The sequence below is a fragment of the Bubalus kerabau genome, chromosome 5 (assembly GCF_029407905.1).
Source record: "Bubalus kerabau isolate K-KA32 ecotype Philippines breed swamp buffalo chromosome 5, PCC_UOA_SB_1v2, whole genome shotgun sequence".
Classification (NCBI taxonomy): Eukaryota; Metazoa; Chordata; class Mammalia; order Artiodactyla; family Bovidae; genus Bubalus; species Bubalus kerabau.
The window spans coordinates 91,191,174-91,216,963 of NC_073628.1; the positions used below are offsets into that span (position 1 = coordinate 91,191,174).

General features: G+C 40.3%; 1 long non-coding RNA gene across 1 annotated transcript; it reads right to left on the reverse strand.

Moving 5' to 3' along the window:
* On the reverse strand, window positions 1-1,589 carry LOC129653976 (uncharacterized). The gene is made up of 3 exons (XR_008715333.1): window positions 1,418-1,589; window positions 340-356; window positions 1-271 (listed from the first exon to the last, which is right to left on the reverse strand). It is a non-coding gene; the product is annotated as an uncharacterized LOC129653976 (long non-coding RNA).
* Between the last annotated feature and the right edge of the window lie 24,201 nt (window positions 1,590-25,790).

A 25,790-nucleotide genomic window follows, 5' to 3' on the forward strand; every position in this document is an offset into this window, starting at 1 on the left:
GGTCTTCACTGCTGCACAGGCTACTCTCTAGTTGCAGTGCGGGCTTCTCACTGTGGTGGCTTCTCTTGTTGTGGAGCAGAGGCTCTAGGTGTGGGAGCTTCAGTACTTAGGGTTCCCAGGCTGTAGGGTACAGGCTCAATAGTTGCAGCACATGGGCTTAGTTGCTCCGTGGTATGTGTATCTTCCCAGATCAGATATCGAATCCATGTCTCCTGAATTTGCAGCCAGATTCTTTACCACTGAGCCACCAGGAAAGCTCTAGCACTATTTTCTGTAGAGACCACAATGTCAGCAAATTGATCAAAGGCAAGCACATTCCTGTGAAGGTATCAAACTTACCCTCTTCAGAGTGATCTCTGTAAAATAAATTTGATAAAAGCAAGACTATAATGAGTTTGGTTATTACCTTTACTGTCACTGAACAAAAATCACTCACATAAAGGAAAACTGAACGGAATGGAAAAAATTTTAGTCCATTTACTGTGACTCATCTACATAACTCCATATTTCTTTAGAGCCTAGAAATTCTGGGTTTAATTCAAGACCTCTGTAACCGCATTGCCTGCACTTAACTAAATTATTCATTTTTCTCCAGCTGCACTGTGTTCTTCATGTCATTCTATCCTCCTAGCCCCCAACTCCTCTATTTATCTGGGTCCCATTCAACCTTCAAAGAATGTTCAGTCTTCCACTTACCCCTACAGAATGGCCTCTAACCTTCTCCAACAACTTTACCATTGAGTGATTATTCCCTCCTCTGCCTCCTAGTAACCACAACAACTCATGAAACTCCGTCACTGAGCAGGAGGTACCTTGTAGAATATGGATCTTGGCTTAAACTTATGAGATGACCACTGCTTTATAATTTCCAGCTCAACCCTAAGGGCATGCCCACTGGGACTGTGAGAATCTGATTACACTATGGAAGCAAAAATCACACAGTGGTTGCACCTTCTATGCTACCAAACCCACTCTGCTTTTCTGGCATGTTGCTAGAAAAATATATTTTGTCTGGCAAACTGCCAACCCTTTGTCTAGAGAGAAGATTAATGAAGGTTTTAGTTACCCATCTTTCATCATTTCTAGTTTTTGTTAAACCCATTATTATATAGAACCAAAATTGAGTCCTTAAAAGGCTATGGGGAACACATGTATACCTGTGGCAGATTCATTTTGATATTTGGCAAAACTAATACAATTTTGTAAAGTTTAAAAATAAAATAAAAAAAACAAGGCTAGCATACTTAACATAGCTGTTCTCAAGCCTGAATTGTTTTACCATTAACTAGAGTCATATAAGAAGACTCATTTTAGACCATAAGATCCTAGAACTAGAAGGGAAGTTAGAAATGTATGATTCCAAATCTTTATTTTAATACAAGAGGAAACCAGGGCTCAGAAAGAGTTTAAAATTTACCCCAAATCTCAAAAGGATGTGGTGCTGGAACCAGGACTCAGGTGCAGGGGTCCTACTTCTCATCTACCATTCTCCCTTTGTACTTTCATGTCTCCTTCCACCTAGAGAATTCCTCTGAAAAATGGATTTCCATTCTTTTACTTTAAGAGAGGACAGCCTCAATGGAAACAATCTTGAAGTTATATCATTTCCTGAGAAATCATTCCAGTTTTCTTGGCTCCACCAGAGGTCCTGACAAAGATCACAAAGGAATCCTGGAGGTAATATGATGAAGTGAAGACCAGAGACTCTGGAGTCAGACAATACTGTGCAGCTCTGCACACTCCTCTTTGGGGTCAAATGAATTAAACGTGATAATGCAAAGAATCTTATACACACAGTAGGTCAATAAATGATAGCTTGCCTTCCCTTCCCCAACATCAGAAACCAATTGTGTTAATCAAATGAGAAAATCAGCAGGACGCCAAACTTCTGGAATTGAAAAATAATAATGGTTCAGGATAGGGAGCACATGTATACCTGTGGCGGATTCATTTCAATGTTTGGCAAAACTAATACAATATTGTAAAGTTTAAAAATAAAATAAAATTAAACTAGAAAAAAAAGAAAAATAATAATGGTGATTTAAAATAAAATGTTCTGTTTTTAAATAAATGTACATAAATAGTGTACTTCCCTGGTGGCTCAGATAGTAAAGCATCTGTCTACAATGTGGAAGACCCGGGTTCAATCCCTGGGTTGGGAAGATCTCCTGGAGAAGGAAATGGCAACCCACTCCAGTATTCTTGCCTGGAAAAGCCCATGGACAGAGAGACCTGGTAGGCTACAGTCCATGGGGTCGCAAAGAGTCAGACACAACTGAGCGACTTCACTTTCACATAAATAATAAAGTAAAAAATTGAAAAATCTAGCTTGGAGACATGTTTATTCTCTTCGGGCACTAGTCTTTTGCTTATTACACTGTAAATTGAGAACAGGCAAATGTTTCACCATGGGCACAGCTGTATACAATGAATATAGATTTTTCAATGCCTGAATTTCCATTAGAGTTTACATTTCTGGACTTAATGCCTGAGAGAGCAGCTTGACTAATACATTATATTATTTGTGAGTTCACTTTTTAAAGGTGAGTTTAAAAGATAGAAAATGAGATTCAGAAGCTAAGAGAATAAAGAGACTTGGAGCAAGAAAGTTGTGACTCTTCAGCCCCATATGATCCTGATTAAACTGACATTTTTTTTGAATTTCTAACCTATCCTCTTCTTTCTCTCCACTGACAAGAAAACCATTTCTACAGGAAAACTTTAAAATATTGGTTCTTTCTTTGTATAGTAATTAGACTATAAAGACAGAACCATAGACTTCTTGTAAGCAAAAGAAAATACTAAGTTTTCAAACATGGAGAAATGGAAATAAGAGTAATTTTAAGTATCTACTTTGTACCATCTATTCTACTAGGTAATTTTGAATGTGATTTCTGAGCCATGACCATTGCATGGCAATATTATTAACCTGTTTCACAGATGAGATGCATAACGATTGGTTGACTCACTCAAGATCATGTGGAAGCTAAAGAGTGAAGTTATGAATCTTACCTACCACTACAGAGCCCTGCCTTCTTTACAAGAGGCAAGGAAAATGCATTTAGATTTAGAGTAAAAAATGGGGTTTAGGATCCAGGTCTTCACTTATAAGCATTTAGAGTCAAGACATACCACTTTCTGGTGTTTAATTTCTTAACCTATAAAATGAGAATAGTAGCACCTGCCTCACAGGGTGTTGTGATCTGTGGAAGTGATTTTTAAGCTGCCATGCGTATGTGTTCAGTTGCTCAGTCATGTCTAACTCTCTTTGCAATTCTATGGACGGTAGCCCATCAGGCTCCTCTGTCCTTGGGATTTCAGAGGCAAGAATACTAGAGTGCATTGCCATTTCCTCCTCTAGAGGATCTTCCCAACCCAGGAATCAAACTCATGTCTCCTACATCTCCTGCATTAGCAGGCAGATTCTTTACCACTGAGCCACTCGTGAAGCTTGTTAAGCTGCCAAAAGCTGTCAAAGCAGAGGTGTCTGAATGGTGTTAATGCTTTCCCTTGCTACAGTCAGCTATCATCTCCCACCTGCCTCTCAGAACTGACACAAGGAGTCATTAGACACTGGATGTCATAATCAACGTAAGCCTATGCAGCTGATGAAAGGATGAGTTATCAACATTCTTGGGAGTTCTATAGAGCTCGAGCACTAAATAAAATAGTTCTCAAACATTTGGTTTCTCCAAGGTAACTAGGGTAGCTTTTCAGAGTTTCAGAAGCCCAGAGAGAATCTTCAGACTTTAGTTTAGGAAATGAAGATCCTTGAGGATCAAAGAGAGCAGAGTCTCTAGTCAAATATACTCCATTAGATTTGTAAGGAACCATGGAGATTTTGAATAGCCAAACCTTCATTTTGCAGATGAGAAAGTGAAAATTAGACACACAGCTAACCAGTTTCAGAGTTGGAACTAGAACTCCAGGTCACCTGACTCTGAATCTGTGTTCTTTTTCTACCACATTAATTGTTCTTCTAAATTCAAACTTAAGAAGGGCATGGACAACAAAGTTAAGAACAAAGTATTAATTATTAAGCCTACAAGTGCAGATCTAGATGGGTTTACAATTACTGTGTGACTTTGGGAAAGTTGCTTCATATTTGTGTATCAGTCTTCATCTATAAAATGAGTTATAATAATACAGACTTCAGAGGTTATTGTGAGGATGATACATGAATGGTTCCTAGCACAGTGTTCTTACTATGTCGGTAACTGCCCAACTTTTGTTGGTTATTATATAACCACCAATACTGTCCATGCCATAAAACTCATGACTACCTGTGCATCCCCTTTATAGGGCAACCCCCAAACAAGCAGGGAGCTTATCAGTATGCAGCCTGGAGGTAACTTGGACAGACCTCTTGGTGGTCACTTTGCTTATTTCTGTTTTATCCAGAGTTTGCAGCAATCATGATCTGAAAGGATGAAGCTAGATTTGGTGGGTTCTTGGGGTTCTCAAGGCAAGAATACTGAAGTGGTTTGCCATTCCCTTCTCCAGTGGATCACATTTTTGTCAGAACTCTCCACCATAACCCGTCCATCTTGGATGGCCCTACATGGCACCCAAGAACCCCATGAACAGTGTGAAAAGGGAAAAAGATAGGACACTGAAAAATGAACTCTCCAGGCCAGTACATGCCCAATATGCTACTGGAGATCAGTGGAGAAATAACTCCAGAAGAATGAAGAGACGGAGCCAAAGCAAAAACACCCAGTTGAGGATGTGACTGGGGATAGAAGTAAAGTCTGATGCTGTAAAGAACTATATTGAATAGGAACCTGGAATGTTAGGTCCATGAATCAAGGCAAATTGGAAGTGGTTAAACAGGAGATGGCAAGAGTGAACATTGACATTTTAGGCATCATGAATTAAAATGGACTGGAATGGGTGGATTTAACTCAGATGACCATTATATCTACTACTGTGGGCAAGAATCCCTTAGAAGAAATGGAGTAGGGATAATAGTCAAGAAAAGAGTCCAAAATGCAGTACTTGGATGCAATCTCAAAAACGACAGAATGTTCTGTTTGTTTCCAAGGCAAACCATTCAATATCACAGCTTTCCAAGTCTATGTCCCAACCAGTAATGCTGAAGAAGCTAAAGTTGAATGGTTCTAAGAAGATCTACAAGACCTTCTAGAACTAACACCCATAAAATATATCCTGTTGGGGTCCTTTAATGTACCGGAACCTGGTGGTCCAGAGTCAATGATAAAAAAGTGAAAGAGAGAGCCGGAGAGAGGGAGAGAGAAAGAAAGACAGACAGACACGGGGACCCAAGCTCTGATGCAGCAAAGGTATTTTATTAACAGAAATGCAGGCTTATATATTTTTAGTAAGATGATTACTCAGCTATTACACAGGATGAAATTTTATCAATAGCCACAATGTGGTGTTGGAGAAGACTCTTGAGAGTCCCTTGGACTGCAAGGAGATCTAACCAGTCCATTCTAAAGGAGATCAGTCCTGGGTGTTCTTTGGATGGAATGATGCTGAAGTTGAAACTCCAGTACTTTGGCCACCTCATGCAAAGAGTTGACTCATTGGAAAAGACTCTGATGCTGGGAGGGATTGGGTTCAGGAGGAGAAGAGGACGACAAAGGATGAGATGGTTGGATGGCATCACCGACTCGATGGACATGAGTTTGAGTGAACTCCTGGAGTTGGTGATGTACAGGGAGGCCTGGCGTGCTACAATTCATGGGGTCGCAAAGAGTCAGACATGACTGAGTGACTGAACTGAACTGAATACATACAAGGTCACTGACACTGAAAAGAGTCACTGAAGGGAGTTACTGAAAGGAATCCAAGCAGATACCATTTCTCATGATCTCAGTCCTGAAAGCCACATGCAGTTCTACTCGTTCTCAGAATAGGAACTGATAAGGAACAGAGAATTTATGAGAAACAGCACGTAGGAATCTTTCTGTTAAACATTCCCTGACAATTATAGGGGACTGGAATGCAAAAGTAGGAAGTCAAGACATACCTGGAGTACCAGGAAAATTTGACCTTGGAGTACAAAACAAAGCAGGTCAAAGGCTAACAGAGTTTTGCCAAGAGAATGCACTGGTCATAGGAAACACCTTCTTCCAACAACACAAGAGAAGACAGATGGTCAATACCAAAATCAGATTGATTATGTTTTTTGCACCCAAAGATGGAAAAGCTCTATATAGTAAGCAAAAACAAGACTGGGAGCTGACTGTGGCTCAGATCATGAACTCCTTATTGCCAAATTCAGACTGAAATTGAAGAAAGTAGGGAAAACCACTAGACCACTCAGGTATGACCTAAATCAAATCCCTTATGATTATACGGTGGAAGTGAGAAATAGATTCAAGGGATTAGATCTGATAGACAGAGTGCCTGAAGAACTATGGACGGAGGTTCATGACTGTACTTGAGACAGTGATCAAGACCATCTCCAAGAAAAAGAAAAGCAAAAAGGTAAAATGGTTGTCTGAGGAGGACTTACAAATAGCTGAAAAAAGAAAAGAAGCAAAAGGCAAAGGAGAAAAGGAAAGATATAATCATTTGAATGCAGAGTACCAAAGAATAGCAAGGACAGAAGAGAAAGCCTTCCTCAGTGATAAATGCAAAGAAATAGAGGAAAACAATAGAATTGGAAAGACTTGAAATCTCTTCAAGAAAATTAGAGATAAGGGAACATTTCATGCAAAGATGGGCACAGTTCAGTTCAGTTCAGTCATTCAGTCGTGTCCAACTCTTTGTGACCCTATGAATCATAGAATGCCAGGCCTCCCTGTCCATTACAAACTCTCAGAGTTCTCACAAACTCACATCCATTGAGTCAGTGATGCCATCCAGCCATCTCATCATCCATCGTCCCCTTCTCCTCCTGTACCCAATCCCTCCCAGCATCAGAGTCTTTTCCAATGAGTCAACTCTTCACATGAGGTGGCCAAAGTAATGGAGTTTCAGCTTCAGCATCATTCCTTCCAAAGAACACCCAGGACTAATCTCCGTTAGAATGGACTGGTTGGATCTCCTTGCAGGCCAAGGGACTCTCAAGAGTCTTCTCCAACACCACAGTTCAAAAGCATCAATTCTTCGGCACTCAGCCTTCTTCACAGTCCAACTCTCACCCATATATGACTACTGGAAAAACCATAGCCTTGACTAGATGGACCTTTGTTGGCAAAGTAATGTATCTGCTTTTGAATATGCTATCTAGGTTGGTCATAACTTTCCTTCCAAGGAGTAAGCGTCTTTTAATTTCATGGCTGCAGTCAGCATCTGCAGTGATTTTGGAGCCCCCCCCAAAAAAAGTCTGACACTGTTTCCCCATCTAACTGCCATGAAGTGATGGGACCAGATGCCATGATCTTCGTTTTCTGAATGTTGAGCTTAAAGCCTACCTTATCACTCTCCTCTTTCACTTTCCTCAAGAGGCTTTTTAGTTCCTCTTCACTTTCTGTCATAAGGGTGGTGTCATCTGTATATCTGAGGTTATTGATATTTCTCCCGGCAATCTTGATTCCAGCTTGTGCTTCCTCCAGCCCAGCGTTTCTCATGATGTACTCTGCATATAAGTTAAATAAGCAGGGTGAACGCTGCTGAATAACCAACAAGTCACAGAAGAAATCAAAAAAGAAATCAAAATTTGCATAGAAACGAATGAAAATGAAAACACAACAACCCAAAACCTGTGGGACACGGTAAAAGCAGTCCTAAGGGGAAAGTTCATAGCAATACAGGCACACTTCAAGAAACAAGAAAAAAGTCAAATAAATAACCTAACTCTACACCTAAAGCAACTAGAAAAGGAAGAAATGAAGACCCCCAGGGTTAGTAGAAGGAAAGAAATCTTAAAACTTAGAGCAGAAATAAATGCAAAATAAACAAAAGAGATCATAGCAAAAATCAACAAAACCAAAAGCTCGTTTTTTGAAAGGATAAATAAAATTGACAAATCATTAGCCAGACTCATCAAGAAACAAAGGGAGAAAAATCAAATCAATAAAATTAGAAATGAAAATGGAGAGATCACAACAGACAACACAGAAATACAAAGGATCATAAGAGAGTACTATCAACAATTATATGCCAATAAAATGGACAACATGGAAGAAATGGACAAATTCTTAGAAAAGTACAACTTTCCAAAACTCGACCAGGAAGAAATAGAAAATCTTAACAGACCCATCACAAGCATGGAAATTGGAACTGTAATCAAAAATCTTCCAGCAAACAAAAGCCCAGGTCCAGACGGCTTCACAGCTGAATTCTACCAAAAATTTAGAGAAGAGCTAACACCTATCCTGCTCAAACTCTTCCAGAAAATTGCAGAGGATGGTAAACTTCCAAACTCATTCTATGAGGCCACCATCACCCTAATACCAAAACCTGACAAAGATGCCACAAAAAAAGAAAACTACAGGCCAATATCACTGATGAACATAGATGCAAAAATCCTTAACAAAATTCTAGCAATCAGAATCCAACAACACATTAAAAAGATCATACACCATGACCAAGTGGGCTTTATCCCAGGGATGCAAGGATTCTTCAATATCTGCAAATCAATCAATGTAATACACCACATTAACAAATTGAAAAATAAAAACCATATGATTATCTCAATAGATGCAGAGAAAGCCTTTGACAAAATTCAACATCCATTTATGATAAAAACTCTCCAGAAAGCAGGACTAGAAGGAACATACCTCAACCTAATAAAAGCTATATATGACAAACCCACAGCAAACATTATCCTCGATGGTGAAAAATTGAAAGCATTTCCTCTAAAGTCAGGAACAAGACAAGGGTGCCCACTTTCACCATTACTATTCAACATAGTTTTGGAAGTTTTGGCCACAGCAATCAGAGCAGAAAAAGAAATAAAAGGAATCCAAATTGGAAAAGAAGAAGTAAAGCTCTCACTGTTTGCAGATGACATGATCCTCTACATAGAAAACCCTAAAGACTCCACCAGAAAATTACTAGAACTAATCAATGACTATAGTAAAGTTGCAGGATATAAAATCAACACACAGAAATCACTTGCATTCCTATACACTAATAATGAGAAAACAGAAAGAGAAATTAAGGAAACAATTCCATTCACCATTGCAATGAAAAGAATAAAATACTTAGGAATATATCTACATAAAGAAACTAAAGACCTAGATATAGAAAACTATAAAACACTGGTGAAAGAAATCAAAGAGGACACTAACAGATGGAGAAATATACCATGTTCATGGATTGGAAGAATCAATATAGTGAAAATGAGTATACTACCCAAAGCAATCTATAGATTCAATGCAATCCCTATCAAGCTACCAACAGTATTCTTCACAGAGCTAGAACAAAGAATTTCACAATTTGTATAGAAATACAAAAAACCTCAAATAGCCAAAGTGATCTTGAGAAAGAAGAATGGAACTGGAGGAATCAACCTACCTGACTTCAGGCTCTACTACAAAGCCACAGTTATCAAGACAGTATGGTACTGGCACAAAGACAGAAATATAGATCAATGGAACAAAATAGAAAGCCCAGAGATAAATCCACGCACATATGGACACCTTATCTTTGACAAAGGAGGCAAGAATATACAATGGATTAAAGACAATCTCTTTAACAAGTGGTGCTGGGAAATCTGGTCAACCACTTGTAAAAGAATGAAACTAGACCACTTTCTAACACCATACACAAAAATAAACTCAAAATGGATTAAAGATCTAAACGTAAGACCAGAAACTATAAAACCCCTAGAGGAGAACATAGGCAAAACACTCTCTGACATACATCACAGCAGGATCCTCTATGACCCACCTCCCAGAATATTGGAAATAAAAGCAAAAATAAACAAATGGGACCTAATTAACCTTAAAAGCTTCTGCACATCAAAGGAAACTATAAGCAAGGTGAAAAGACAGCCTTCAGAATGGGAGAAGATAATAGCTAATGAAGCAACTGACAAACAACTAATCTTGAGAATATACAAGCAACTCCTACAGCTCAACTCCAGAAAAATAAATGACCCAATCAAAAAATGGGCCAAAGAACTAAATAGACATTTCTCCAAAGAAGACATACAGATGGCTAACAAACACATGAAAAGATGCTCAACATCACTCATTATCAGAGAAATGCAAATCAAAACCACTATGAGGTACCATTTCACACCAATCAGAATGGCTGCGATCCAAAAGTCTACAAGTAATAAATGCTGGAGAGGGTGTGGAGAAAAGGGAACCCTCTTACACTGTTGGTGGGAATGCAAACTAGTACAGCTACTATGGAGAACAATGTGGAGATTCCTTAAAAAACTGGAACTAGAACTGCCTTATGATCCAGCAATCCCACTGCTGGGCATACACACTGAGGAAACCAGAAGGGAAAGAGACACGTGTACCCCAATGTTCATCGCAGCACTGTTTATAATAGCCAGGACATGGAAGCAACCTAGATGTCCATCAGCAGATGAATGGATAAGAAAGCAGTGGTACATATACACAATGGAGTATTACTCAGCCATTAAAAAGAATACATTTGAATCAGTTCTAATGAGGTGGATGAAACTGGAGCCTATTATACAGAGTGAAGTAAGCCAGAAAGAAAAACACCAATACAGTATACTAACGCATATATATGGAATTTAGAAAGATGGTAACAATAACCCTGTGTATGAGACAGCAAAAGAGACACTGATGTATAGAACAGTCTTATGGACTTTGTGGGAGAGGGAGAGGGTGGGAAGATTTGGGAGAATGGCATTGAAACATGTAAAATATCATGTATGAAATGAGTTGCCAGTCCAGGTTTGATGCATGATACTGGATGCTTGGGGCTGGTGCACTGGGACAACCCAGAGGGATGGAATGGGGAGGGAGGAGGGAGGAGGGTTCAGGATGGGGAACACATGTATACCTGTGGTGGATTCATTTTGATATTTGACAAAACTAATACAATTATGTAAAGTTTAAAAATAAAATAAAATTAAAAAAAAAAAATAAGCAGGTTGACAGTATACAGCCTTGAGGTACTCCTTTTCCTATTTGGAACCAGTCTGTTGTTCCATGTCCAGTTCTGTTGCTTCCTGACCTGTATATAGGTTGCTCAAGAGGCAGGTCAGGGGGTCTGGTATTCCCATCTCTTTCAGAATTTTCCACAGTTTATTGTGATCCACACAGTCAATGGCTTTGGCATAGTCAATAAAACAGAAATAGATGTTTTTCTGGAACTCCCTTGCTTTTTTGATGATCCAGCGGATGTTGGCAATTTGGTCTCTGGTTCCTCTGCCTTTTCTAAATCCAGCTTGAACATCTGGAAGTTCACAGTTCACGTATTACTGAAGCCTGGCTTGGAGAATTTTGAGCATTACTTTACTAGCGTGTGATATGAGTGCAATTTTGCAGTACTTTGAGCATTCTTTGGCATGGCCTTTCTTTGGGATTGGGATGAAAACTGACCTTTTCCAGTCCTGTGGCCACTACTGAGTTTTCCAAATTTGCTGGCATATTGAGTGCAGCACTTTTACAGCATCATCTTTCAGAATTTGAAATAGCTAAACTGGAATTCCATCACCTCCACTAGCTTTGTTCGTAGTGATGCTTTCTAAGGCCCACTTGACTTCACATTCCAGGATGTCTGGCTCTAGGTGAGTGATCACACCATCGTGATTATCTTGGTCATGAAGATCTTTTTTGTACAGTTCTTCTGTGTATTCTTGCCACCTCTTCTTAATATCTTCTGCTTCTGTTAGGTCCATACCATTTCTGTCCTTTATCGAGTTCATCTTTGCATGAAATGTTCACTTGGTATCTCTAATTTAAAGACAGAGAAGCTCTATACAGTCAGCAAAAACAAGACTTGGAGCTGACTGTGGCTCAGATCATGAGCCCCTATTGCCAAATTCAGACTTAAATTGAAGAAAGTATGGGAAACCACTAGACCATTCAGGTATGACCTAAATCAAATCCCTTGATTATTCAGTGGAATTGAGAAATAGATTTAAGGGACTAAATCTGATAGATAGAGTGCCTGATGAACTATGGTCAGAGGTTTGTGACATTGTACAGGAGACAAGGATCAAGACCATCCCCATGGAAAAGAAATGCAAAAAAGCAAAATGGCTGTCTGAGGAGGCCTTACAAATAGCTGTGAAAAGAAGAGAAGTGAAAAGCAAAATAGAAAAGGAAAGATATAAGCATCTGAATGCAGAGTTCCAAAGAATAGCAAGAAAAGATAAGAAAGCCTTCCTCAGTGATCATTGCAAAGAAATAGAGGAAAACAACAGAATGTGAAAGACTAGAGATCTCTTCAAGAAAGATGGGCACAATTAAGGACAAAAACTGTATGGACCTAACAGACGCAGAAGTTATGACCAACATAGATAGCATATTCAAAAGCAGAGACATTACTTTGCCAACAAAGGTCCATCTAGTCAAGGCTATGGTTTTTCCTGTGGTCATGTATGGATGTGAGAGTTGGACTGTGAAGAAAGCTGAGCGCCGAAGAATTGATGCTTTTGAACTGTGGTGGTGGAGAAGACTCTTGAGAGTCCCTTGGACTACAAGGAGATCCAACCAGTCCATTCTGAAGGAGATCAACCCTGGGTGTTCTTTGGAAGGAATGATGCTAAAGCTGAAACTCCAGTACTTTGGCCACCTCCTGCGAAGAGTTGACTCATTGGAAAAGACTCATGCTGGTAGGGATTGGGGGCAGGAGGAGAAGGGGATGACAGAGGATGAGATGGCTGGATGGCATCACTGACTCGATGGACGTGAGTCTGAGTGAACTCCGGGAGTTGGTGATGAACAGGGAAGCCTGGCATGCTGAGATTCATGGGGCCGCGAAGAGTTGGACATGACTGAGCAACTGAACTGAACTGAACAGAAGCAGAAGATATTAAGAAGAGATGGAAAGAACACAAAGAAAACTATACAAAAAAGATCTTCATGACTTAGATAACCACAGTGGTGTGATCACTCAGCTAGAGCCAGACATCCTGGAATGTGAAGTCAAGTGGACCTTAGAAAGCATCACTACGAACAAAGCTAGTGGAGGTGATGGAATTCCAGTTGAGCTATTTCAAATCTTGAAAGATGATGCTGTGAAAGTGCTGCACTCAATATGCCAGCAAATTTGGAAAACTGAACAGTGGCCACAGGACTGGATAGGGTCCATTTTCATTCCAATCCCAAAGAAAGGCAGTGCCAAAGAATGTTCAAATTACCACACAGTTGCACTCATCTCATACACTAGTAAAGTAATGCTCAAAAATCTCCAAGCCAGTCTTTAACAGTACATGAACTATGAACTTCCAGATGTTCAAGCTGGATTTAGAAAAGGCAGGGGAACCAAAGGTCAAATTGCCCACATCCGTTGGATCATCAAAAAAACAAGAGAGTTCCAGAAAAACATCTACTTCTGCTTTATTGACTACCCCAAAGCCTTTGACTGTGAATATCACAACAAACTACAGAAAATTCTGAGATGCGTATATCAAACCACCTGACCTGCCTCCTGAGAAATCTGTATGGAGGTCAAGAAGCAACAGTTAGAACTGGACATGGAACAATAGACTGGTTCCAAATCAGGAAAGATTTATGTCAAGGCTGTATATTGTCACCTTGCTTATTTAACTTATATGCACAGTACATTATGTGAAATGCCAGGTTGGGTGAAGCACAAGCTGCAATCAAGATTGTCAGGAGAAATATCAATAACCTCAGATATGCAATGACACCACCCTTATGGCAGAAGGCGAAGAAGAACTAAAGAGCCTCTTGATGATAGTGAAAGTGGAGAGTGAAAAAGTTGGCTTAAAATTCAACATTCAGATAATTAAGACCACGGCATCTAGTCCCATCACTTTGTGGCATACAAACGGGAAAATAATGGAAACAGTGACAGGCTTTATTTTGGGGGGCTCCAAAATCACAGCAGATGGTGACTGCAGCCATGCAATTAAAAGAGTCTTGCTCCTTGGAAGAAAAGGTATGACCAACCTAGACAGCATATTAAAAAGCAGAGACATTACTTTGCCAACAAAAGTCCATCTAGTCAAAGCTATGGTTTTTCTAGTAGTCATGTATGGATGTGAAAGTTGGACTATAAAGAAAGCTGAGCACTGAGGAATAGATGCTTTTCTTTTCTTTTTTTTTTTTAATTTTATTTTATTTTTAAACTTTATAAAATTGTATTAGTTTTGACAAATATCAAAATGAATCAACTGTGGTGTTGGGGAAGACTCTTGAGAGTCCCTTGGACTGCAAGTAGATCCACCCTGTCAATCCTAAAAGAAATCAGTCCTGAATATTCATTTGAAGGACTGATGCTGAAGCTGAAACTCTAATTCTTTGGCCACCTGATGCGAAGAACGGACTCACTGGAAAAGACCCTGATGCTGGGAAAGATTGAAGGCAGGAGGAGAAGGGGATGACAGAGGATGAGATGGTTGGATGGCATCACCGACTCGATGGACATGAGTTTGAGCAAGCTCTGGGAATTGGTGATGGACAGGGAAGCCTGGCATGCTGCCGTCCACGTGATCACAAAGAGCTGGACATGACCGAGCAACTGAACTGAACTGAGAGGAGCTAAAGCACTACTCTGAGTATTTGAGCCTGAGTCCTTGTTTTTATAGATTTTTTCACCTACAAATGGAATATGGTATCTTTTTTTAACTTTGTGGTACTCAAAGCTGTCAACTTTGATATAAAATTGTATCAGGAACTATTCATTTCTATAGAAATGTAAAGCAGAGAGCAGAAATAATGGTGGTTTCCTCCTTGTGCTAATAAGCCAGTCTCTCACTTAGGTGGCTTTTTGCTTCCTTTCTCACACTCAGCAGCTGGGGGATTTGGTGTCAAGAATAATGAGGTAACATTCTGCTAATCACATCTGATCTCATGGCCTTGAAGTTGAGTGTTTGCTCACCTCTAACAAAGAAAAAAGCAGCCCTTTCTTAAGAACATGAGATCCTTTCTAAATAAATTACGAAAGTCTTGTCAATAGCCTGCTTGTTCTTTTCACATAGGAGCATAGACTTGGGATTATCTTAAAGGTATGCCAGTAAGCTACCTGCTCTGTGTACTATCCTAATAACTTACCCTTTGATTTCATGTTTCTTTCAAAAGCGTCAAAGCACTAGGCAAATATCAGTCATCAAACTGGTTTGATGACATCCTGCTACTTTTAGCCTTTTTTTTTTTTTTTTTTCTTTTTTGGTGCAGTGGCAGCTATTCTCAGGGCTATGACCCATGTGAACTGTGAGGGCTCTGGGCAGAAGTACCACATTCCGGTTTTCAGCGGGAAATTCAAGGACTCCAGGGCTGCTTTTTTGGCTGCCTACACCATTTATTATTTTCTCTGCCATTGCCTCCTTCCATTGCCATGGTTTCCTCATAGTTGTCTTAGAGTAGGTGCCCATCTACATTTCTGCTGGGAGCCTTAATATAAGGACCTGAAATGTGCAGCTCATGAGGCTGCATTGGGTAGGTGTGTTGGTATCTAACTAGCTGAATACAGTTTTTTAGGTTCAACCTGAAGAACCTGTGGCCAGGGTTAATCTCCCCCACCCGCTAAGCATGTTCCACCAAGCCCATACTCTTCTCCCAGTCCTTGAATTCATCCTTGATGTGGATGCATGAGTTAAAAGTAGCTATCCTGTGAGGTACACTTATTGTCACATTTCAGATGTATTTACCTTCCCTTTCCTCTCCTCCCCCATTCAATCACCTACTTCACATCCCCACAAATCCCAGGAGCTTTTTCTGGGCAGCAGCTGGCGAGAAATGAGGTCGCTCCAAGGTGCCAACATGGCCCTCTTCCAATGGTTTTAGCATCAAAAGGTAACAAAAAACCCCAGTTGGAGACTAACCGGTTATTTATCCTCTCCACACGCATGGTAAGTGTTCTCAGCTGATCATTCTTTCTTCCATGTAACTAAGTGAGAATTGGTGGGTCTAGGAGCTGAAGTGACGGACTGACTTCAAATAGAAGTAGACTGAGCTACAATGCATCCAAGTGCTAATATTTAACCTATTAAAAACAAATATTTGACATCCCACAGGTGAAATACACCTTGCTTAGTCTTTTTCTCCCCCTTCCTATTTGCCAATATTTCATTACCACAAGCTTTTCCTAACTCAAAAGATAGTCTTGACTATGGTTTGGTTTTCACTAAGGAAAGTACATTATGATAAAATTTACCCAAAATGAATATCATAAACACAGCTTGCAGAATATCACTTTATGGGGCCACCCCTGAGATCATAACCAGTGAGGTAAATGTGAGCCTAAGATAGTTTTCTACCTCTTTCCAGCTAAAGTTGAGTGACACAACTTTACTGACAATCAAAAACAGGTGCCCTGAGGACCTTCACCCACACCGTCTAATAAAAGGGTAGCTGTTTTTTATTAATGAATCTGCAGGAATATCAGCTGATTCAGTGGGGTTTTTTGTTTGTTTGTTTGTGGGGGGGTTTTAGTAAGACTTTCTTTGCAAACAACTTTTTTCCAATGAGGTATATAACTTCCATATAAAAAAATGGATTTCAGGTCCTTAAAAAGACAGACTTCTTCCCTGAAAAAGACCAAGATACCCAAAGGGAAGAATTAGTTCTCTTCTAGCTTATGAGTAGTTCTGTCATATGTGGTCAGTGAGACAAGGAGTAGAATGGTGGACATGCCACTAGTAAGATTTTGGAGCAGATCCACTTTACCCCCTGCCATCTGTCCAGTCAAGGATCAATAATATGGATCCAGAAAAAGAAAAGCTGAGACTACACTGGCACTGACCGTCAGTACTCACTCCTGATGCTGTTTCCAAGGAATTACATAACTTAAACTTCTCAGCCACAAATGATAATAATATAAAATACTTTTTAAAGCATTGTGTGGATTAGGAAATTCCTTTAAATATGTTATCCTACTCATTCCTCATGAGAACCCAGTGAACTAAGATTTCTTACCCCCTTTGTGCAATGAAAAGATTGGTTCCAAGCAAGTAAGTGACTCAGCATGAGTCTCTAGTTAGTCAATGGTCCATGATGAACCAAGGAATCTTTAGAATGTTCTGCTGCCAAAGAAAACTATGAAGACTGATTGGTACAGTGGTTCTTGCCAAAAATTTTAAAATAAAAAATAAAAATGGGATAATTCTGACTCTTTTTTTGCATGTGCTCCCCATACATCAAATATGTTATTTAACCAATGATCTCAACTGCCTCTCAACAGCAGAAAGTTAACCTTTTTACAGAATCTATTTCAGCATTTCATGAATTCAGATCTCACATCAAAACACACTTGATAAATTATCTCATCTAGCACATCCTCATTTTCCCTTCCATAGATGTAAATTAACATGTTAATCTTCATTAACATTTATTTGAGTATTTGTTATTTACACGACACTGTGCTGAGAACTGTTTGCCTGGATGACCTTGTTTCACACTTAACACAGCCTTTAGAGGCAGGTCTGGCTACTTATGCCATTTTCTGAAGCTTCAGAAAAGTAAAGACTTGCCCAGGGTTTCATAGTTAACAAAGAGGTTTGGCCAGAAATCAAACTAAGGCACCCCAGGGGCCACCAGTGCCTATGCTCTTAAAGTCGAAAGTCCCCTCCCCATGTGACTGGACTCCATGAAAATAATGGCAGCCTTTGGAGTCAATGCATTCTAAGATTCTGTGTGCAATTACTGACTAAGGGTTCTGAGCATAGAACACTGTGCTCTTTGCATTTCGGTTAGGATGACAATTTTCAGTACACTTCGCAGAGATTTAGAATACCATTGAAATTGCTTCTGAAGAAATTCACTATTTATATTCAAAGAAAGACTCACCCTTGGGTAGACAGATACAACATGCTACTTATCAGTGAGAGAGAGAGAGTAGCAAGTATCCTTCAAGAGTCTCTCCACTGCTCAGCTTGCTGATCCAAGCCCTAGATTTGTGAGATTCGGAAGAGCAATCAGCCAGCACAGAAGAAAGAAAGCTAAATGGTCTATATAGAGATTATATGCACAAGTCTGGCTTCATCAGGATGCACATTAATTAGCCAAGCAAACTGGCCCAAACTGCATCGACATCAAGTTAATGTGCAAAGAGAAAACAGTTACCCAGCAACTCTTACAATGGAGATGAAGGTGCTGTTCATCTGCACATTCTACTATATTGTTTGCCAAATAGCATATCAGATTGCCCCAGTATTTAAAAAAGGTCCCCACTGAATGCTAGCAGCAAGGGAGAGAGTCTCGAAAAGAGCCGCCTTGACACCCTGGATCTTGGACCCTCCTTCAGCATTCACCACTGGGGCCACTGCCAATAGCACTTTGGATCCTGGGCTGAAAGGAAGAGACAAAGGGCAAGAATTCTGACATGATTTTAAAGAAATTATCCAGCTGGGTAGATTTTCAGTTGAGTTGAAGGACGTAGGCCCCAGTTTTAGACAATCTTCTTAACTGTGCTCTTTTCAAAACCTAGAAGTTAAAAATAAGCCTTTTTTAAAAAAAAAAACCCACCATCATTTACACAAATAGCTTATTTCAATGTGGCTATTGTTTGCCTCCACCAAAGGGCACAAAGCAATTACTTAGAGAGATAATTATGGGGATCGGAGGGACTGAAGACCTGAGCCTTCCTGAAAGCCTTCCACCTCCAAATCCACTCTCTGCTAGAACCTAAGCCTTCTGCCTATAATCACCAAACTCACAAGATGAGCATGACCGGGCCAATGTCGTGTTGGAGATAACTGATGAACACATCAACAACAGAATGAGGTAGATTCTGATTTGTATTTACATAACTGCTTTTTTTTTTTAAGGTACCATAAACCATTGAGAAATAAGATGCTATGCATCCACTGAAAACAGGGAATGCAACTCAGATGTGATAAAGTACATTGTTCTTGGTGCAAAGTTTGGATTGAGTTAGAATCCCAGCTGCTGATACCACCTTGTGCCTGGGCACTACTGAGCTCTGAGCCTATGGCTCCCATCTGCCAAATTCCATTTGTAGGATGGAGTTTCTATAAGGATGAACTAGGGTAACATAAGAGGTACATGGGAGAGCTCCAACACCATCTTTTGTACCTAAATGTAAATAATTTAGGTGGCCCAGTTACAAGGGGAAATGTAGGCAACTGAGTCAGATTTATAATGCTGCATGCAAAGAAAAAAAATAGCAACTCCTTAATTAGGTAAACCTTGATGTCCTACTATTATAAGCATTACAAGACATGTACTTGCTTAAACAAGATAAACGAGAAGATAAAAAGATAAGTGTATTTTATAAGATAACTGTTCTGATAAACCCAGACTGTAGACTAGACAAGGAAAATCTATAAAAATGCCAGAATGATTTTACTGAATTACCACAGAAAACCAAAACAATTCAGATAAATATAGCAAAAATTTCAAGGCGGCTTCAGGATACAAATACTATGCCTTAGGCCAGTTACTAAAATCCAGTCCTGCTTTGCTTTATGGGCTTGAAAAAAAAAAAAAATGTGTGATGTGAATCTCTTTACAATTGATATTTTCTGTCTTTCTGGGGAACTTTCTCCAAAAATAACATTATGTTAAATCTTTTCATGCAAATGATCAGCCTTATTTTATCTTTTGTATAAATATAGATCTTCAAGTATCTCTTCTGTTCCCAGCTACTGATGCCACCTCCGGTTACTCAGAAATCCCGAGAACAGAAAGGGACATCGGTGTGAGCCAGGGTCCTGGGTGGCAGCCCTGTGGAGTGTTAGACTGTCAGACAGACTTATGTTTGAGTCCTAGCTCTGACACTTCTGACGTGTGTGGGCTGTGAAAAGTTGGACAAGTTACTTAACCAACATAAGTCTCAGCTTCTTCATTTGTAAAAACGGGGATAATATTTCAGACCTCATACTTCATAACTGAGATGAGAGAATGCCTGTTAAGCACTGAGACCAATGACCATCGAGAAAAGTCTGCTCTTCTTGTCATACAGAGTGAAGTAAGTCATAAAGAGAAAAACAAATATAGTATTCTCCAGGGGATCTTCCTGACCCTGGAAGGTAGACTCTTTACCGTTCAAGCCACCAGAAAAGCCCTAATGCATGTATATGGAATGTAGAAAAATGGTACTGATGAACCTGTTTGCAGGGTAGGAATAGAGGCACAGACATGGAGAACGGACTTGTGAACACAGTGTGGGGAGGAGAGGGCGGGACGAATTAAGAGGGTAGCATTGAAATGCATGCATTTCCTTGTGCAGAACAGATATAGTGGAAAGGTGCTGTATAACCCAGGGAGCTCAGCCAGGTGCTATGTGACAACACAGAAGGGTTGGATGGGAGGGAGGCTCAATGGGGAGGGGATACATAAATATATATATATACATACTCATGGCTGATTCATATTGTTGTATGACAGAAACCAATTTAAAATTGTAAAACAACTAACATCCAATTAAAAATATATTAAAAAAAAAAAAAAACATCTACTGGCTCTTGTCATCTTCCCCATCCTGGTCAGCACAGAGACCAAGAGGGAGCTGTTTACATTACAGCCTGGTGCATCTAACCCTTGTATTTCACTCTTGACAAAGAGCAAAAAGATAGGTTGAGGGTGAGAGTGTGAGAAGCAGGGGGGAACATTCTTAGGGTGGAAGTAGCAGCACAAGTTAACAGCCAGAGTCATGAGAGAGTCCTGAGATCATTAGTGTTGCTGGAGAGTAAAGCAGGAGATGCATGAGGAGGGGAAGTATGGGGGGATGTCTGCAGAGGGCAGGGGTCAAGTTACGACAGCCAAGTACACCCTTTCAAGTGTCTGTATTTGGGATAGAATTTCTCTTCAAGAACAGGCAGCACGCATTGGGCCAGAATGTCTTCTGTGCTCTCATATCACTCAGGAACATGAGAATGTGGACTGACAAGACAAAGAGGAACACCCAACAATTATGATTTCAGGAAAGTAACATTTATCCTCGGTTACAAACAAGAAAAGGGAATTTGTGGCATTTGTTCTGTTCTGCCTGGTATTAGTTGATTTGGGTAGTAAGCCTTGACACTGCCTTAAATGAAAACTGTGCCCTCTGATTTTCTAAAATTGCAAGGTAAGTATTTAAGAAAGACAGATAAAGACAGGGGTTTTGTTCTTTTTGTTTTGTTTTCTTCTGAGCTTAACCTTAAGGGTGAAAAAATAAATCTTCCTTCACATCTCCACACCCACACAGAACCCTAGGTTCCTCCTGTTAACGGGGCCGTGCTAATCTGTGTTCTCATTGCAGGATGCAGCACAACGTGATCACCCGTAACTTCACACTGAGGAGTTGTGTTTCAGACGTGGCTCTTGGATATCTGGAGAATAAAAGCAACTCACAGTCCAAAGCAGGATCTCCAGTTACTGAGAATGAGCACACCATGCTGAGAGAGGCGGGGAGGAAGGAGGCTTGTGGGTGCCAATCTGTAAGCAGCTCCAAGGCCATGAGATTTCTCATCGCCTCCTCTCCTCTTCCTCCTCCATCTCCTGTCCCTACTTCTCCACCATCTCAAGCCCTTGTTCCATCACATGGTTAAAGGAGCAGCTACAAAACAGGAATAGTCAAATCCTTGTGGAATTAGTTTGGGGAAAACTTGCATATTGTTGGTCCTTAAGGAATTTTCTCAAGGACTCAAAAATATCTCACAAGTCCCCTCTCTCCCTGTGGCAAACGGGTGGGAGCAGGTGGCAGGCTGGCATCTGACACATAGTAAGCACCTACCACAAGGCTCTGAGTCCTGTTCTCTGTGCTTTGTGTAGATATCTTCATTGGACCATCTCTGCAACCCTCAACCATGATCACGATCATTTTATGGATGAGAAAACTGAGGCACAGAAAAGAAAGAGGCTTCCCAGGTCTCACAGCTTAAATGGTAGAACCAAGATTTAAACCTTGACAGTCTGTCACTGGAACCCACAAATTTACCACTGCATTATAAAATCTCCCAGCAGAAATACACCCATGAAATCTCCTAAATCTAGAAAATAGACCAAATCTTATCAAAGCCTCTTGAATGCATGTTATTCAAATAGATAAAAGTGGTTTACTATATCTTCTAGGATTCTTATTGAAACTCACCCTGGTAATTTATAAAATGTTCAAAATAGACATGAGAGATAAGAACCAGTGCCTGTTTATGTGATATGGTTACTGTTCCTATATACTGGTGCTCCAGCCCTCAATGTCTGAACTACTGGACCATTGCATGCATTAACCTTGACCTTCCAGCCACTCTGTTCCTGACCCACCATACTCCTCATTCTAATGCACTCTGCCCTGCTGACAAACATGTCCTCATGTACTAAATCACGACGTGAAATAATCTTTTGTCCCTATTTTTTCAGCAAACAGATGAATATCAACTGCAGCATAATGCCCATGAGAGTGTTTGAGATTTAGTGCAGGAAGGTTCTAAAGTGAGTGTCACAGGATTGTATGACACAGCACTGTTTCCAGGGCACTCAGCATGTCACCTCGCCCTGTAGAGCTGGGAATGCAGAAACAAAGGCCTCTAGTCTCATTCCCATTTGTAAGAAGACTAGTGTTGCTAGGGAAACAAAAGCTAAGTTTCCTATTAAATTTACTTCCCACTTATACGTCACACCCCCACATCCCCCAGCCTGAGTAAAACATAATGAACAAAGAAAACTACAGTTCTTTTATCAAAATGTCCCAGATCATGAATTTTCTGGGTAAATATAATCCACAGGAGGATAGATCTAGATGAATCTCATCATAAAAGTGATTCAGCTACATCCAGATTTTAGTATATGGTGGGAAAAACCATATAAGGTGATGTGCTATCTGCATTTCTCTAACCAGAGAAGCATGTGACCCAGAAATTGATCTTAACTCTTTACTGTGGTCACAGTCATGACCTAGAAATCTCAAAGGATATATGTGTAAGTCAACAACAGAAGAGAGAGAGAGAGAGAGTATTGGAATGAATGTGGTAGGGGAGGAGGGCAGAATGGTGATGTGGAGAGGTGGGAAACTGGAGAGGAAGAAACCAGCTCAGCCAAGACTTTCCATAGGGAGTTGACTAGTTGACCCACATTGTAAAACCAGTGGAGGAAATAAGTTGAAGGCTGAGTAAAACTAAACTGGTGTCAAGAGATGATCTGGAGAAGGGATATAAAAGCCACTTGGATGAGGCTGGGTCTACTCAAGTATGAACTCCTCCTCTCTTTGCCAAAATGCTGCCATCTTAAGAGAAAAAAACAAGCAAGCTCTCTGCTGATTGCTCAGGTGTGAGTATGTGCACACCCCCAGTGGCTTACTAAATCCTAGTCTCAACTCATTACCAGTCCCAAGCATCTGTGAAGGCATACATGTTTCTCAAATCACCACTCAAATATCTTTTCTCAGGGACATCTACCCCAATTCTGCAGACTAGATTCAATCTATGTTAGACTCTCTCAAAGCGTGGCTGGCATTTTCTCATCACTCACAGGAAGAAATTACATAGCTCTGTGATTCTTTGTTGTGTTTTTCCTTTACTAAACTGCAAGCTCCTTGAGTGTAAAAAGCATGTTTGTTTCTGCTTAGCATTATTTTCCCTGTTCCTACATAGAGCTAAGCACATAGTAGATGTTTAACTTATCTTGTTTAATGAATGAATCAGAAGGTAAATAAATCAACTTCATGGGGAATAAAGACAGCAAGCCTGTGAGGCCAGCAGGAACCCACAGACTCACAAGTCAACTTCTGTCTCAACTTCCTTCCCAAGGAAACATACACTCCCAGACAGCACTACTCCAAAGGTGAACCAGACAAAATCTGGATCTGTGATGAGTTGTTTTTTTTTTTTTCTAAATCATAGCCTTATCTTCCAAATACAGTGTCAGGGCTTGGCTTTTCTTGTATTATCATTGGAGGCTTTCAAAATGAGAATCTGAATAACTTCTTAGTGTCTTTGGTATACTGACTTCAGCCAAGGATCACTTGTATTTCCTCAGACCGGAAAGATTCGGGTCTCATGAGTAAATAGCCTCTTGGATCAGACGCAAAAATCATCACAACAGTACTTGGCAATTTCCTTGCAGCTTACAACAGTTGTCTCTGCCAGCATAGGGAGATAGGATACAGTTTCTTCATCTTCCCAAAGATTCTATAAATAATGTTCCTGTTGGAAACAAATGGCCAGAGGCAGAGAATAGTGACTACTAAAGTTCTTCTGCAACTTCAGAAGAATTAAGAATTACATCTCTTATGGACTCTGTGGGAGAGGGAGAGGGTGGGAAGATTTGGGAGAATGGCATTGAAACATGTAAAATATCATGTATGAAACAAGTTGCCAGTCCAGGTTCGATGCACGATACTGGATGCTTGGGGCTGGTGCACTGGGACGACCCAGAGGAATGGTGTGGGGAGGGAGGAGGGAGGAGGGTTCAGGATGGGGAATACATGTATACCTGTGGCGGATTCATTTTGATGTTTGGCAAAACTAATACAATTATGTAAAGTTTAAAAATAAAATAAAATTAAAAAAAAAAAAAAGAATTACATCCACCCTTCCCAGTTCAGTTCAGTTCAGTCACTCAGTCATGTCCGACTCTTTGCAACCCCATGAATCGCAGCAGGTTTAATGGTAAAGAATCTGCCTGCTAATGCAGGAGATGCAGTAGACCCAGTTCGATCCCTGGGTTGGGAAGACCCTCTGGAGAAGGAAATGGCAACCCACTCCAGTATTCTTGCCTGGGAACTCCCATGGAGAGGAGCCTGGCCAGCTATAGTCCATGGGGTCACAAAGAGACACGACTGAACACACACACACACACACACACACACACACACACACACACCAGACAGGAAGCAGCAGACCTTGTATTCAAGACCTATTACATAAGCTGTTTGAGTCACATTATATTTATTCAAAAACTGTTTTCATTTATGCTTTGACATTTGTAATATTAAAGGGAGGTGAGGGAAGCATCAAGAAAGAAAGGCTCCAGAGCAGCAGGTCCCCAACCTTTTTGGCACCAAGGACCAGTTTTGTGGAAAACAATTTTTCCATGGACCAGGGGTTGGGGATGGTTTCTGGATGACTCAAGCACATTAAATTTATTATGTACTTTATTTCTATTATTATTACATCAGTTCCAGCTCAGATTTTCAGTATTAGATCCCAAAGTTTGGGGCCCCTGCTCTAGAAGATACCACAGAATACCCAAAGGCAAATGTATTAGACTATACTAATAACTGCATCTTCACCAATATCAGGAAAAGGGGCATGAAGAAAGGACTGCTCTCATGGATTCAGAAGCTATTGGAGCTTTCCAAAGTAGAGAATTTCCTTAGAAGAAGCAGAAGGAAGGTTATAAAATAGAGGAAACCAGATTTGAATATGTATAGTATTGAATAGAGGAAACCAGAGTTGAATTTATATAGTCAAAGCTATAGTTTTTCCAGTAGTCATGTATGGATGTGAGAGTTGGACCACAAAGAGGCCTGGACACTGAAAAATTGATGCTTTTGAGCTGTGGGGTTGGAGAAGACTCTAGAGAGTCCCTTGGACTGCAAGGAGATCAAACCAGTCAATTCTAAAGGAAATAAATCCTGAATATTCATTAGAAGGACTAATGCTGAAGCTCCAATACTTTGGCCACCTGATGCGAAGAGTTGATTCATTGGAAAAGACCCTGGTGCTTGGGAAGACTGAAAACAGATGGAGAAGGGGACGACAGAGGATGAGATGGTTGGATGGCATCACTGATTCAATGGACTTGGAGCAAACTCCAGGGGATGGTGAAGGGCAGGGAAGCCTGTGCTGCAGTCCATGGAGTCACAAA